Here is a 15,309-nt window from a genome sequence, read left to right on the forward strand (position 1 = left end):
ATGATTCAGAAGGTACTGCTATATGTTGTGGTGTCCCCACCTCTTCAGCACGATCACCATCAGACAAGTCAATATACATTATCAGAGGACTGGATGATCAAATACACACAAACTCGTTCTGTTGGTCTACAAAGAATGATAAAGGAAGACAGCAGCAACCAATAAAGTTTTACTGCATTTATCACTCACCCACATTCAGAACCCTGATGTATCAGAAGCCTATGCCTGGTCTATGCTATGTATTTTGAATAATTCCAGAGGGACCCTAAGTAGATGACCACAGACCACAGGCACTGCTCTTCATGAAACTGGACGTCCGTGGCAAACAAAAACAAAAAACACAAGAAAACAGAGTACACGCCATATTTCTGCAAAGTACCTCGCAGTGTTGTAAGATCACTATTTCTTAGACTATTTGGACAATTAGTATGTTCCACTTGGGTGAACCCATAAATAGATCAGGAAAGCACAATTCAATATGATTTAACGGAAACAGTATCTGAATACCTACAGAGCTGGCAGTGAACACGTTTTAATATTTTATGTTTGATCATCTCCAGTAAATGTGGAGCTATTATTTTAATTGTAAAATATATTACCTGCGTTCAAGTTAACACCAAAGCATAGCTGCCAGATGGTATGCCTTGGATATAAAAGTAGGAGTGACAGAATTTTAAGTGGGCATATACTTGCAGTCTTATTTTCCTTTAGACGACTAGTCTACAGGTACATTCAGCTTTTTTTTTTTTTTTTAATTGAAGCAGACTCCCCTGCTAAGCAGGGAGCCCCATGCGGGACTCGATCCCAGGACCCTGGGATCATGACCCGAGCCAAAGGCAGACGCTTAACCGACTGAGCCACCCAGATGCCCAGGTACATTAAGCTTTTTGCCTCTTCATCAGATACTAACAGATTTTAGAGTTAGACTATATAATGCTTATTTAGCCACACTCTAATTGCCAAAACATCATTTTTGGTATTTACTTCCATGCAAAATATTTTTGATTCTGTGTGTCAGTTCATTGAAATAGAGATTTTTTCCCCCCAAATTAATCTGCTTAATTTTAAAAAGTTAATGATGAGGAGGAAAAATCCTCTGGTGCCAAAAGTAGTATAAAGTGGTAGTGTAGTATCAACTACGAAAGCTTGTTTGTGTGTGAGGCTACTCTGTTACACCTGAGTTAATAACTTAAGACTGCACATGGCTGTCAGATATGTTACCTTTATGCCTGAGAACACAAAACATATAAAGAGGACGGGGTGAGGAATGTAAAACGTGTACAAATAGTGCTTCCAATATGAAACTACTTCTTGCTTTCATTGGAAATCACAGAAAATGGGTTGGTGCATTTTTTTCTTTTATTATTTCAACACTGTAGACAAAGCAAGGGGAGTTTACAATGAAGGTGAGGTTTATCGATGTGCTGAGAAAACAAAGTTTCTTAGCACTATCTCATCCTCTTTTGCTATTGCCCAAATGCTTTCACTTCTTTAAAAAAACAAAGCAAAACAACTCATATCTATTAAATATAAAAGAGAACAGATATATGTAAGAATCAGCCATGGCACCCTGCAGAAGTACGGGTTGCCAGGACCACACTTCAGAATTAATGAATTAGCATCTCAAACACCATGCATGATCCCCAAAGGGAGCACCTCCTAGAATTTCACACCCTGGGCACCTCAGTGGCCTCACCCTAGTCTCAGCCCTGGAACAGTTTATATTAGTGTGGTGCCCCAAAGATGCATGGGAATGGTCCCCTCTGAGAACTAGATAAAAGACATAAATGCAAGAAGATGCTCTGCTTGAAGGACTTCAGGGGCAAAGGGAAACCCCAAACTTGTTTCATATCCCTCTGGATACTGTGAAGGAAGTAAGCAGTTTCCTGAGAAAGGCCTCAGGAGCTTTTCCAATGTTAGAAAGCAGAGCCTCTCACGGGAGCAGTGGTCCCAGCCAACTGTTGAAGCAAGATCCTACTACATACCCCTGAGCCTGAAACTGATGGAGGGGGGGAAGAGGAAGCTAGAAAGGGCCAGGGTCTGGGTGCCTAAATGGCTATCTGTTTGCATTTTAAATGGATGAAGGCAAGAGACATGAATGATTCATATGACTAATCAATTCCCTTAGTAATTCCCTTCCTCCCTTCTGCCACCACTCACCAATTTTTCAATATGCATTTAAGAAAGTAGAGAGTTTGCCTACAACTGGCAATGACTGCAGTTCCTTTCCCTATAAATGGAAGTCAGGTAATATCTGCACATTTTGAAAAGTAATGTATAGGAAAGTGCCCCTCCAACATATCTGCTCAGCAATGCTTCTCTTCTTCCCAGTCCCCTCCCTTGTACATAATCATCAAAGTCTGGAGTCATATACAGCAATCAAGTTTTGACATACTTAAAAATTTCTAAGGACAGGGTGCTAATCTGCTTTCATATTTTTTTTGTCATTCCAAACTGCTTGCAGCAACTAAATCCTTTGCTCCAGACCCTTATGAATACAAAGCAGATTCATCTCCTAATTTACAGTAATTGTAAGTGAATTGGGCCAAATGGCTCCCAAACTGATTTTTGAAAGACTGATATGCCCTCTTCTGGCTTCTTATTTAAGAAAAAAATAAAACAAAAATGTCAGTTTATTAGGTGCATAAAAAATGTGAGATGAAAGGTTGTCTGTTGATTTACTATATTTACTACTGATAATTTTAATTACTTAGTAGAGATTTTCACAGGTAAGTGATAATATTTGGAATCCCCAACAGTATAAAAGGTGAGGATACCTTCCAATGACACCGCGCTCAGCAAAGGGGCTTTCAACGAATTTTTCCGCAAGTCAAATAACAATGCTGAAGAGGATATAAACTGCAGGAACAAGGGTCAGAAAAGTAAAAAGCAAAATATATGTACCCACTAGCAAAATATGAGAAAAAGTCCTCCCCTTGGTGCCACACACACCATCAGCGCGCCCCACTGTATGCCCACGCAGGCCTGCTTGCACAGCTCGGGGCCGACAGCAATGCCAATTAGTGTCAGTTGTGATGGGGTTTTAGAGACACAGCCCTTTGTCTTAGAGGAAGTGGGCTGCAACCACCAACTTACTGTACAGAGGCAACCTAACAACCCATTAGGTGGAAATGACTTTTCAGCCACTTCCTCCAGGGACTACATCAGAAAATGATGGCTTAGACAGATGGGAACATTTTTACATTTCTGTATTAACTGCATCCAGGAAGGTAGATTTTTATCATTTAATGCTTCCCAATTCTCATTTCATCCCCTTCTCTCCTCTACGTTATTCCTTCATTCCCTATAATATCGATATACAATATTACCTAATAAAATGATGAACTTTAGAAATAGAGGGAGCTGTCTCTCTGCATGTATTAAGAACATTCTATGGGTCATCCACGAAAACTTTTGGGAAGCACTAATAACAAGATATTCATTACTGGAATATTGTTCTGGAACAGCCTTTTTTGTTTTGAAAAGCTGTTGATGATTATCCTTTATACCTCCAGTTGTCAAACTAGTATTAGATTTGATTAAATCTATTAAGATGCAAAAGCAATCCACCTCCTTAGTCCAGGAAAGGATGAAGTCAGGCACTGCAAACAGGAATGTTCACACTTCTGTTGCAAAGTCAAGGCTGGGGCTCTAATCCAGCATTATATCCAGGTGCAAGGGTTGTGACAGGGCTAAAAGTAACATTTACTTCCACTCATAGCATCAGATAGAATACTAACACTACACAAGAATACTTACAATCTGTTAGAATTTTTAATTTCATGTTCTTTACAATGTGAATTTAAAAACACACATTTATTAAATACTACCCATGTAAACAAATACTTGCTAAACATTTAATAATCAGGTTTGTCCTAACTAATCCACCATAAAAATCATACTCTTTGTCCATGTGCAAAATTGCTTCGTTGAATATCATTTTGAAACATTAAGTATCCATAGCATACATAAACATTTTAGCAATAAGCAGACCTCAAACATTTTTGTAATAGAGGTAGGTATCCAATAATCAGAACACCCTTTTTTGTTCAAGATAATCCAGTGCAGATAGAACCAAGAGGATGGAAGTACATCCGGCAGTAACAGGAGGTTTTTCAGTGACGTTTTATTTTAAGTGGGCTTCACGGAAGCCAATACCTCAAATAATCACCTTATTGTTGCTGCCCCTATTAATACAAAGCATGAGGGATGCAAATTTTTTCTTGAAAATTCTTCTGTTTAGGTCTTCTTAAAAACCTTTCTCTCAAGCTCCAACAAATTAGATGTCCTATAAAACATCTAATATGGAATATTCTGTCAGAGTTCCGATTATAACATGTTTAAAATTTTCATATAAATTGTTAATGTTTTCCTTACTCAAATCAAGTATAAAAAGATACAAAGGTACATGAATTCTAGTAAATAAAATTTTGGTTTTGTATACTAAATAAAATCTTACATAAATAATAATAAAGGTTTCAAGTTTTATTTGACTTGGATGTTGACAAAACAGTTTTTTTTTTTCTTGTTCAAATTAGTTCATGATTTTGAGAGCATTAACACTTTTCTTGCTTATTCAACAGAAATATAATATTAAAAGCAGATATCTGGGCTCTATCTTAAAACACCTCTCTCAGTCTTTCTTCCTTCCTCTTCTGGAACTGGTGTGTACACAGTGTTTTTAAAAAAAGAACCATTTTATAAAAAAGAAGGAATACTGTTATTTTTCATTATATTCCAACACTTTGATTTTATAAAACACTTAACTGCTATGTTTGTTCTTAAAAAGCTGCACGACATCATTTGAATTCAAAGCAAAATTCATTCTTTAAATATAACAAATCCTTATCAATAAAAAGGATTTTGAAAGACAGTGGTGATAGCTGCACAATGTTGTAACTGTACCAAAAGCCGCTGATTGTACACTGTGAGTGGTGAATTTTACATTATGTGGATTTTACCTTAATAAACAAATAGACCTTGTAAAACAAGAGATAAAAATATTTCTGGGTGTCAGTCTGTTTTTATGTGTTTTAGTTAAATGAATAAGGACTATATCAAACAAATCTCCCCATTCTTGGGAATTACAAAAATAGAGAATAAATTTTCTTAATGGACACGTCTTCTTCAATATAGACTTCATAAAACATCTTCTCACACATGTCAAAAAACAAATCATTATTTTAAAAACAGCACACTTAAGACTTCGACTGCTTTCTTTAAAACAAGCTGAACAGGCTCTGTCGATACAAGAAGTACCAGTTCACTAGAAATAAATGAGTAAGAAGAATGAAGAGACTAAATATCCTACTTTAAGATCGTGTTTTTAAGAATATATTATTTTCTTTGCATATTCCATATCCTGTCTGGAGAGTCTGGTAGTAATATTGGCCAACAACTCTCCTTCTCATGTACTTACTATACACCAAGCAATGTTCTACACACTCCACACAGAAAAATTCATTTAACCCTGAAAGTTACCCAATTAGGAGGGTATCACACTATTTTTATCTCTATTTTATAGGTAAGAAAACCAAAGCACAGAGACAAAAACTAACCTTCCCAGGATTCTAACTCCTCTAAACCATAAAGACTTTACTGCCTCCAAGTTTTGAAATCTTTATTTATGTCCCATGACTACCATAAAATAACAAGTGTTACAGGGACACCTCAGTGGCTCAGTCGGTTAAGCATCTGCCTTTAGCTCAGGTCATGATCCCGGGGTCCTGGGATCGAGCCCCACATCGGGCTCCCTGCTTAGTGGGGAAGTCTGCCTCTCCCCCTGCTCTCTCTCTCTCGCTCTTTCTCAAATAAATAAGATCTTTAAAAAAAAAAAAAAAGTACTACATAATTTTTTCCTTATTTAACATGTAAGATGGACCGAATGAAAGTTTTTCTTACTGTCAGAACCCAAAGTGAGAATTTCAAACAATATGAAATAGGAGTATATTACAGTGCCAAAGCAGACTGGAGTCATGAAAATTAGTATCTTTACAATGCAGAGTACACACTGATATACATATTGATTAGGTGAAATTTAATATGGAGTTAGTCCAACCTTTCAAGAATGATCCTTTTTTACATCAGCCATTTGGAAGATCCATTCACAGAATGGAAGAAAGGGCTTCCAACTTCAATAATTAGCAAGTTTGGGGTCCTACGTAAGAGAACGGATTATTTATAAACTAGTCTGCATGTGTATTTAGAATGGTGAATAAAGAAATGTACAGAGGACAAAAGGTTGAGAGAATGGAGAAAAATATTTTTTAAAGGGATTCTCTTTAAAGGTAATAATAATTTAAAAAAGAAAAAACCACCCCAGCAGACTGTGAAGAATGGATTAGAGGGGGACATAAATACTTAAATAAGTATTTAAAATGGATTCACTTTGATAAAAGTAAAATGAAACCTCAGAGGAAAAAAACTTGAGAAAATAAAGAGGCAATCATAAAGAAATACAGAGAAAAGGGGGTGCTGTTCCCATGAGGTGCCATTTAAAAGCAACACAGGACCTACTCCACATTTATAAACCTGGTCATAACCATTTCAACTTTTGTTTGTGAAATTTTTTCTGTTTCAGCCTTGACAGGTGAACACAGGGAGCTGTGATAAAGGTTACACTTAGAGGTGAATAAATAATTTTATTATATTCTTATGAAATACATGTTCAAGGCAAAAATAATGAGACTGTGCTTTTGGTTATCCTACCTTACTAATCTTGTTAAAAATAATACACAGGGAAGCTAACAACTCTACTAGAACACAGCATAGTGTGCTCACTTATGTTACACAGATGCTTTCATTATCACAGAAGGTTCTTTTTAAGACTTCTTAATACCAAATACAATACTTTCCTGCCCGTTCGAGGCAGTGAAGACTTTCCTATGGAAAGCCCCATAATATTCTAGTCACAAATACTAGGGATCTAATTTATAAATTAACCAAAATTACACTTTAATAAAAAGTCACAAAACAAGGAAATGAAATCTGGTTCCCATGAAGGTCAGTGTGTAAGCAGTTTTTAAATCAGACAGGGTTCCTGGTACCCCCGACGTATTGTTACTACCTTTATCTACTCCCTGGTTTCCAAAAGCCCCGTGGTGGGACTGGCAGCCAGTAGTGACCACAAAGCGCTGTTTATAATGAACAAAACTTTAAGAAAGTTCAAGCAACTAATTCATACCAGGGGAGGGCAGGCAAGAGAAGAGTGGAAAGCTGTGATTACCTAAAATCTACCCTTATCCTCCATTGTCCTAAGGGTACTCCTCACTTACCGTGTGACCACGTAAAAGGTGTTGATCTTCCCTTGTAACCACAGAATGATACTACTTTTTACATGGGGTTTTTATTATACTTTAGTGACCATTTGTCTGGAGCCTCACACAGAGCCAGACACATAGTAAATGAAAACTATTATTATGTTTACTTACCTTCATCTTAGACAAAATAAGCATTGAAAGAAAATGTTTCTGATCTAAACAATATATGGCTTCCACACGTGCGGTTTATATGTTTAGATATGCCTTCACTACTTCATACAGAAGCTGATGTGGTAAAAAGAGAATCTGACAGGGGGAAAGAGTCAGGGAGACCTAAAAAACTGAGGTATTACTTCCAAAACTGTCATTCACTAGCATGTGAACTTGAAAGAGGCAAAATTCAAACTCTACTTCCACTTCCTCTTCTATGACAATGCATAAGTTGGAAAATGCTCCAAATTTCCTCCACGCTCTAGGTTTATATAACAATATACTAGCTTTTATCATGTACTTATGCTCCCTAAATATCACACATCTTCAACCCAAATTTAGTCTATACAGTAAAGGACTGGAATTTCTGTTTGCTCCTTTGGTGCCTAGAACACTGTCCTGTGGAATGAAGATGCTCACTGCAGACTATGGAATGAGAGGCCGCCTGATGTATAGGCTTGGCTAAGCCTAATCGCTGATTGGCTGGAAAAAACGGCACCCAGGGGGCCTTTCAGAGCCACTATTCATGGGTTCAAAGAGCTTTTATAGTAAGTTTTCAAAATGAAGTCATTAGTTAAACAAATATGTTCTGAGTGCCCACTCTGTGCCAGGAACTGCAAATAAAGATACTATAGGACAGTACCCTCAAGGGATTGAGCCTGCAAGGTAAGTAAAGGAATTATTTCAAGTACAGTAGGATAAACACAGGGTGCTATACCACACAGAGAATGTATCCCTAAACCCAGTCTTCTAGAGAAAGAGACAGCTTCATTGAGGAGAAATGAAGTAGGAGCCTACAGGTCTGAAAGTGAAAAGCAAGCTTGAACTACTCCAAGGCAATATATTTGGAACTGAACTGGAAGACAGGCTAAATAAGAGAACACAGAGTCAGGGCACAAACCAGGTATGGCCTGCCAAGAACATGACTGACCTTTAATCTTATATCTTTAAAGCAATGCGGCAAAGTTTCCTATTTCTTTCCTTGTGTTACAGGTAATGAATGTACATGGCTACAAACTCTTTGGGTATCTGGACTACAAAGGTGTAGCCAGGGAATGCAACTTACAGACTTTGTGTCATTAAGCACTTTCTGTTCTGGTTCTTAATTCAGCCTAATGTGGAGAAAGGTCTTTCCTACAGGACTGCCAGAAATATCAGCATCCCCTACCCCCACCCTGTCCAGTTCTGCAGTCTTGACTGAATTGAGAGGTATAAAAAATAGATTTGGCTTTGTTTTATTTTTATTGCTCCCTGTTTCCCACTCAGTTGCTTAAGTTGTATTTATTTGAGGATGACAGGCTCTTAAGAGGGTGAGTCATCTCTATTTTATCCCTTAATACCAAATCATTTCTATTCCATATATATTCTAGTTAAACATAATATATATGCCGATCAGTTCTATAGGAAAAGCCTAGCAACACAATATAGATATCACACAGTACACTGGTAAGGGAGAGGGAAAGAGTGGCAAGGATTGAACGCACCATGTAACCGCAACCAGAAGGATTATAGTACAAGAGGATGTACCTAATAATGCAACTGAAGAAGGATATGCTGAATCTGAAGCATTTTAAATTACACTCATGGAGTGGCATTTGGGAGCCCTCTTTGCTCATCTAATGGTTTTCATGCCTGCCAGATGCACGACTATAATTAGATTCACTAAAACTTGAAAAGAATGGCCAATGAGTAACATTTTTCCTAAATATCCCCAGAAGGAATCTGAAGTTCCCAACAATTTATGTATGGGAAGAAAAAGTAGACTACAGATACGAGATTGAAGGGGTAAGAGTCTCATGAGAAACTGACAAAACACTTAAATGACAATAATTTATCAGGGTTATATGGATCTGTGAACTGAAACAGAGATAGGGATCTCTGAGCAGTTTCTCCAGCAGAATTTAAATGGAATTAATGAAGAAGACACGGCGTACACCTGAAAGAAGTGTCTATCTGCTCTCAATAGTCATACTCTGCAGCCAACTTAACTCACATTCCAATCCAAAGTATTTCACCTTTCATTGCCTCAGAGTTCAAGAATGCCAACATTCAGGAGACCACACGTGCATGGCGTCTTTCCCGGGGCACACCAGCACACACATACTTAAAATAATTAGTCGTAAGTGCATACCCATTTTCAAGATGATGTATGTATAGCAGACTCTGTTGCTTACTGACACTTAAAAGAGATATTTAATTTGTTGTGATAAAGCAAGGGAAAGTAGCTGTCAGTTAGGCTGCCATTTCTGTCATAGTTTTTAATAATACAGCTCCTGTAATTACACTGTGGTTCTTTATATTAACTCAGTGAAAGCTTGCTTGGTTTTAGCCTGAAAACAATTTATGAAATTATAGAAACAGAATGAACACAGCAGTTCATTTGTTGAAGCAATTATCCAGATCCTTGTCAAAAAAAAAAAAAAAAAGTACAAGTGAGAGAAGACTGTGATGTGCAAAAAATGGTTCTAATTCTATGCTCTAATATGTACAATATGTCTGTGGTTGTGCTGAATTATGTTAATAAACTGCAGCCGAAATATATTTGTCACAATACAAAGAAAAGGCGCTATCAATCGTCCTGCCAGATACTTTAAATTAGTCACCAAAGGATCCAGCCAGAATTTCCTCTACAACCTGCAGATGAAGAGAAAGGCTCACTGTACAGTTTTTCTTCTGGGACCAGAAGGATTTTTCTAGTATTCTGAATTATCTGGAAAATAACTGTAAAGTGAACTATGGCACAAATGCCATTTTTAAGTGATATTTAAAAATCTAACCCTAGACACCAATTTGATGTTATTTTTGAGTGGTTATCCATCAAAACCCAGGTTCCGAAGCAGCTTCTAAAAAGGGGATTTAGGACACTTGTTGCAAAGAGGGTGAGGGAATAAGACCATCAAGTGATGTCAAGGTTATTGTTTAAATAATTGCATAAAGACCAAAACCAAGTTCAAGGTGAATAAAGTCTCACTTCATACTCTATTAAGGCAAGAAGTCCCAGTTTGTCTGCATTTAGTCAATGAAGAATAACTTGTAAGAACAGCATTGTGAAGCTATGTCATCCAAGTTTTACTAAGCATGTTTCAAATCTCTGAAATAACAATTAAATCAATTTAAATATTTTACCTGCAGAAAAAAGGAACAATTGTTGACTTAACTAGAAGTTTTCAAAATTCTTATACATGTACATTTATCACATAAATATCTCCCAAAGAAATAACAGCTCAAGGAAAAACATTATTTCTCCATACTAAAAATAATCTAACCTCTTTCTTCTAACTAGACCACAGAACTTTAATAAAAGCACATTACCAAATGTTTCCTTTTAATTATTTTAATAGTTAATTTGCAGGAGGTGAAAAAGAGAACAGGGATCTAACACTAAAATAAAATGAAGTGCTAGAAACAGAAGCAAAAAAAAAAAAAAAAAAAAGTCCAAGCTCAAATTGTGAATTGTGCAAAGTGTTATACGCAATAAAATGTGGATGCCGTTCTTACTCCCCACATCTGGAGATAGTTTAGTATACCGATTTCCAGAAACCAAGCAATCGTCCAGGCTGACTAGCCCCTTTCATTCACAAATAAACAATTAATGAAATGGACAACTAATTTTCCAAGTGTTCATATTCATTAGGCTGTTTCCTGAAATTAAGTATCTGCCTCATGATATAATACTGTACACATTAAACAGTCTCCCACCCCTACCCCTTCCCCAGCCACCTTTCTCATATCAAATGTAGAGAACTAGGCATTTGTATTTCTCTTCACCTTCCTTATAATACACAAGGATTTGAAAATTACATTCCCTCAACTACGCTGAATAAGTACAAGATATTAAAATACGATGAGATCCCCTCACCAATTCTATTCTCCACAGATTTTCTATTCTCATGGCTCCATTGATTCACTAAGTATTTATCAAACACCTACTATGTGGAAAGCAGAAATCTAAACCCTGACCTGTAAACATAAATACGTCCTCAAGGAATTTACAACTGAGTAGGGAGATAAACCTGACCACAAATAACTATACTATAAAGTAGAATGTGATCAATGTGACAAGAGAGGCATAAACAAAATGCTTTAGGGTTCAGGGGAGAGAGACTACTTCTTCTGAGGTAATGAGAAAAGGCTTAGTGAAGGAGGTGGTTTGGAAGATGGATAGGCTTTCAAGAGGCACTGGACTCGAAGGTCCTCAAGGTCAGAGACCATGTCTTGTTTGACTTGGCATCACCCCCCACACCTAGCACAGTGTTGGGCCGTCAGCACCATGAGAAAGCTATTTAACTGAATTCAACAAGCCAAGACGGGGAAAGAAGATCACCCAAGAAGATGGACGAGTTCTCCTGATGGCTGCAGAACAGCATGTGCTTGCTCAGAGACCATGTGAGCTTTAGAAAAGAGTATACCTGAGAACGTAAGGTTAGGAAGGTAGTCTGAAAAACAAATTTAGACCAAAATAAAATATAGCCAACAAAATTTATTTTAAATTTGTGAACCACAGAGAACACTGAGAATTTCCCAGCATAGGAATAATTAGTAGAACCATACACCTGTTGTGCCAGTTTAAGTAAGAATAAAATCAATGTAGTTTTCAACTTTAAAATGCAGAGCCACACAGTAAAGAGAAATAGACTACATTAAAGAAATAATGAGGAACCCACAAACTTACTGACCATTACGCTGACAGTGTGCCTTGCAGGCCAAGAGAAGCTTCCACTATATGGGTGCAATCCAGGAAAATATTCCTTTAGCAAACTTTAAGTTTAAAAGAAAACTGAAATCAAAGAGAAAGACAGCCCCAATTGCCATGTGTTGTTCAGAATCGGTGGTGGCAGCAGGGTGTGGAGCATTCCACCACTACTACTCAGACTCCTCGGAACAGGTATTTATAACAAAAACAACACATACAGCTCTTCTGGAAAAGGAGATGAGCTTTTACCTTCTGTTTTCTCAATTCCCTGTATTCTGTTCAAGCAATCCTGCTTGCTACCTTTTATTGAAGTGACAATAGACAAATGTAAGGGGAGGCTCCCAGGCTTCTCACCATCGTTTAGGATTCCCTGTGTCCCAGAATGTCCAACCATCAATGTAAGAAATCCTTGGCAACCAGGACAGCAGACGATGACAATTCCCTGGGATTTCCAAGAAGGAAAGATGACAAGTAGGCTTGTCATTTGGATGTGTCATGCAGGACTGCAAAATTTTCTGAGCTGTCTCAGATTCCAGATAGACTGTGTATTTCACATTGCCTAGATGACATCATGTGACATGTGGCTTAACAATAACAAAAAAGTAACAGCCACAAAAGGAGTAGTACCTTATGGAAAACTGTTCCCAAAGAAACAAAGACTAATGAAAACAAATCCAGATTCCTGGTTCATGTGCCTCCAGAGCCAAACCTAATGAAATAAGGCTCAAAACCAAATTACAGTGGTCCTATTAAAAATAATAATATAAAATTATATATATATTTTGTTTGTATATATAATGTTTAGAATTGAAACCCAAACATGTTAAATTTGACTGTCATAAACTTCAAGAAAAAAATACTGGGGGAGGGGGTGCTGGGAACACACCCTGGGATTTCAGTGAATGAAATCCTAACAGAAATAGTTGGCCATTGGTCAAAACTTGGAAACCCTTCCAAAATATTAATGTGTGAAATTTTTATTAGCAAGGATGGTGTCTTACTCATTTCAGCTCCCCAAACCATAGCACAATGCCTAGTATACAGTACGCAATCAGTATATGTATCCTTTAGGACCAAATTCAGTTCACTGTGATGACTTTAATTCTAAAAAGCTAACAAAGCCACTTGGAAAACTGTTCATTTTTTTCCTAAAGGAAAGTCCAAAGAATTCATTCTAACCAATGTAAATGGCTCCTAATTTATGGACAAAAAAAGTATTTTTTTAACTTTTTCCCCCACCCTCAAAAGAAGCTCTGTTGACACACTATGGTGCCCCAAGCCAACCACTATTTGCTGTTGATCACAGGAGTGACACTTGTAAGAGTGAGGGTGTACAGCTCATCTTCAAAATAGCACGTAAGTTAGGTTAACAGTCTCAATATTCCTAAAGCAAGCAATCTCAGAGTTATTTCTCAAGTGCTTGCTATGTGTCAAGCACTAGGCTCAATATTTTACATTCACGTAAATACTTTAACATACATGAATTTAATTTTCATGGTGACTGAGCAGGATGGGTACTATTATCATTTGCATTTTACAGATAAGGAAATCAAAGGTCAAAGAGATTCAATGGCTTGGCCAAGGCCTCCCAGCTGGTCAATGAAAAAGGAGAATGCAAAACCAAGGCTGATGTATTCAACAGTCATCTTTGTCCAACTGTATTATATCAAGATAACTCCACTTACGTTGGCAAATCTGGCAACCACGACCAGTTAATGTTCCCATAACTATATTGAAGAGGTCCTCCTTTGACACATGTGGAAATTTTAAGTGGTTCTCCCTAGCATTTTACAGAATGCTTTCTTCCTGATTTGAATCATCCTGTCCCCATTGCCATTTGTGCAAGTATTATTATATCTTTGAGTAACCATATAATAAACAGTTGCCACAAATAATACAAAACTCAGTTATGTGCATGACAGCAGGTAACTGTGAAAGGCTTAAATCATAATGTTGGCAAATCTGTAGTACCTATTCAGAAAACTATATAGCAAATTTGAGACTGTGAAAATTAATATGGGATCATGATGATCATTGATAAAAGTAAATTTCATGGTCTATGTTCAAGTTCATTTTAACCTTGGCAATACAGTACAAATGAGGTTACTTATTCTGCAACCAAAAAGGAAAGAAGATATAACACATCTGAATGTTTAGAGGATTAATAAGGAAAACCTTTTTAAAATACTTAAAAAAACAAAGACTTACTTGCTTTTGGACCAAAACTGATAATTAGATATAGCTTCTTAGCAAAATGTAAATTGAAAGTTAATCATTTTGGTTTTTAAAAAAATGCAGCTAAAAAACATCCTTCTGTGACAAATTAAATTATGCTTCAGAACGAACGCTTCACTCAAAGAAAGCAAAGCAGGGGCACCTGGGTGGCTCAGTCGGTGAAGTGTCTGACTCTCGATAGCAGCTCGGGTCATGATCTCAGGGTTGTGAGATCAAGCCCTGTGTCAGGCTCTGCACTGGGGGCAGAGCCTGCTTAACATTCTCTCTGTCCCTCTCTCTCTGCCCCTCCAGTCCTGCTAAGGCTCTGTCATTCCAGGAAGGAGGGGAGGGAGGGACGGACGGAAGGAAGGAAGGAAAAAAAAAAGAGGGGTGCCTGGGTGGCTCTATTGGTTGAGTGTCTGCCTTCAGCTCAGGTCATGATCTCAGGGTCCTGGGATCAAGCTCTGCATGGGGTCCCTGATGAGCAGGGAGTCTGCTTTTCCTCTCCCTCTGCTCCCCCCTGCCCCTGCCAGCTTATGCTCTCTCTATCCCTCTCTCTCTTTCTTAAGTAAATAAAATCTTAAAAAAAAAAAAAAAAAAACAATATAAAAAGGATTATGAAAACAGCTCTATTTCTAGATCAACGTGGAGTTCACTCTGCCCACTGCTACTCAAGGGAATCTTACAACATGCTTTAGAACCAACCTCTCCAAGTTTCACCTATGGATGAAGGAAAAAAATGCGAGGTTATCTCTAGGAGCTTCTCAGTACACGGCACATTTGTATGGTTCTTTGTGGCAGGCAAAAAGAGTACTAAAACCTTTGAGTTAATGAGGGGTCAGGTTCCAGAGCTTCACTAATGGTTCTCTGAAGCACTAACAGTTCTCAGCACTCAGGTTTAAATTTTATGACTTAGACACATACATAGTATTT

The 15,309-nt window shown here is 37.5% G+C and overlaps 1 protein-coding gene across 2 annotated transcripts in view; it reads right to left on the minus strand.

The window, feature by feature from the left end:
* The window catches only part of BNC2 (basonuclin 2), a 419,913-nt gene that overhangs the window by 166,039 nt on the left and 238,565 nt on the right, over positions 1–15,309 (minus strand). The window lies entirely within an intron of this gene.

This window comes from Ursus maritimus, unplaced genomic scaffold (genome assembly GCF_017311325.1).
Source record: "Ursus maritimus isolate PB19 unplaced genomic scaffold, ASM1731132v1 scaffold_17, whole genome shotgun sequence".
Classification (NCBI taxonomy): domain Eukaryota; kingdom Metazoa; phylum Chordata; class Mammalia; order Carnivora; family Ursidae; genus Ursus; species Ursus maritimus.